The sequence below is a fragment of the Otolemur garnettii genome, unplaced genomic scaffold, assembly GCF_000181295.1.
Source record: "Otolemur garnettii isolate 467f Iridium unplaced genomic scaffold, OtoGar3 scaffold00511, whole genome shotgun sequence".
In the NCBI taxonomy this organism is placed as follows: Eukaryota; Metazoa; Chordata; class Mammalia; order Primates; family Galagidae; genus Otolemur; species Otolemur garnettii.
This window is the reverse complement of record NW_003852906.1, coordinates 11,293-12,542: the sequence shown is the minus strand read 5'-3', so window position 1 is coordinate 12,542 and position 1,250 is coordinate 11,293. Positions and strand designations below refer to the sequence as shown.

The following is a 1,250-nucleotide window of genomic DNA, read 5'->3' as shown; positions in this document are numbered from 1 at the left end:
CTAACACAAAGCCAACTTTATAATAAAATGTTGACCATCACATATAATTTATTAAATACTGTACTAACAGTGAAAAAATGATTTTATGGATGCTTGAAGTACAGTTTGTATGGAATGCTTTCTCACCCTGGTAAAGCTGAAAAATCTTATGTCAAATTATCATAAGTCATGAACCATCTATCTGTATTGTATATTCTTTTGTAGAGTTGTCTTTTTGCTTCCTGAAAATTTCTAAATTTGTTTTTTTAATATATGAATCGATAAATCTCTTGTTGGAGTTACATTATATAATTTCCTAAAATTAACTAGGCACAGAAATTTAGAAATGTTAACTAAGTAAAAACTGCAAAGAGATTATACTTAAATCATGACATGCTATTATTACATGTTACCAATGTAATATTATTTTTCTTCTTTTCTCTCATAAAATGAAGATCTCTGTACTGACAACATTATTTTAATGTAATTCTTTGTCAATACAGATCATAATAGATTGAGTCTTAAAACATTTATCCGGGTTTTCTGTTTATTTTGTTTTGGCCTTTTTTGTTAGGCACATTGCCACTTAGCTCAGAGTTACCACTTCCAAAAGTGGTTAAATAAAAGTAATAGGTTATCTGAATTGCTTCTCCCACCCTATATCTTATTAGAATATCATGTAACTAATCCCACATTATTTCCTAAAATATGCAGATTTATAAATTCAAATGGAGCAAATGCCAACTCTGAGGAATAAATTTAAATATTGAGATTATATTAACATTCCATAACATACATAAAAGACTAATCACCACACAGGTTCCTAAGAAGAAAAACAGAATATTCTCTGTTCTAATTCTAACTTTCCCTTCTTGGAAACTTTGTCACAAAACAAAAGAAGGAATAGTTTCAATCTCATCTTTTATTACTGTCCAGGAAATAGTTCAAAGGTATATCTACTGGATGGCATGATATCATTGCCATTCTTGTTTTTAATAAAAAATAAATATTCCCCTTAACTACTTCAGCAATGATCTCAGCTGGAAAGGCTCCCAGAAAGCTTTGATCCTACTCTTGAAAGAATTCTCCAACATTGTAATATGTACACTGAACTACATTTAATTGAACCTCAGTTTTTACCCAAGTACCATTATAGCCCTTATTAAATATTATATGCCTTGATATTCATCTTGAAGTGAAAGTTATTCTTGTTATTTAATCTGTTTATTTCAAATGACAATATATAGAGAAATGCTTTGGAAACTAAAAAG

At 29.0% G+C, this 1,250-nt stretch overlaps 1 protein-coding gene across 1 annotated transcript in view; it reads left to right on the top strand.

Moving 5' to 3' along the window:
- Window positions 1-1,250, top strand: part of LOC100948707 (kinetochore protein NDC80 homolog) — a gene marked incomplete at its 3' end in the record, with an annotated part of 27,755 nt that overhangs the window by 16,204 nt on the left and 10,301 nt on the right. The gene's annotated exons all lie outside the window — the stretch shown is intronic.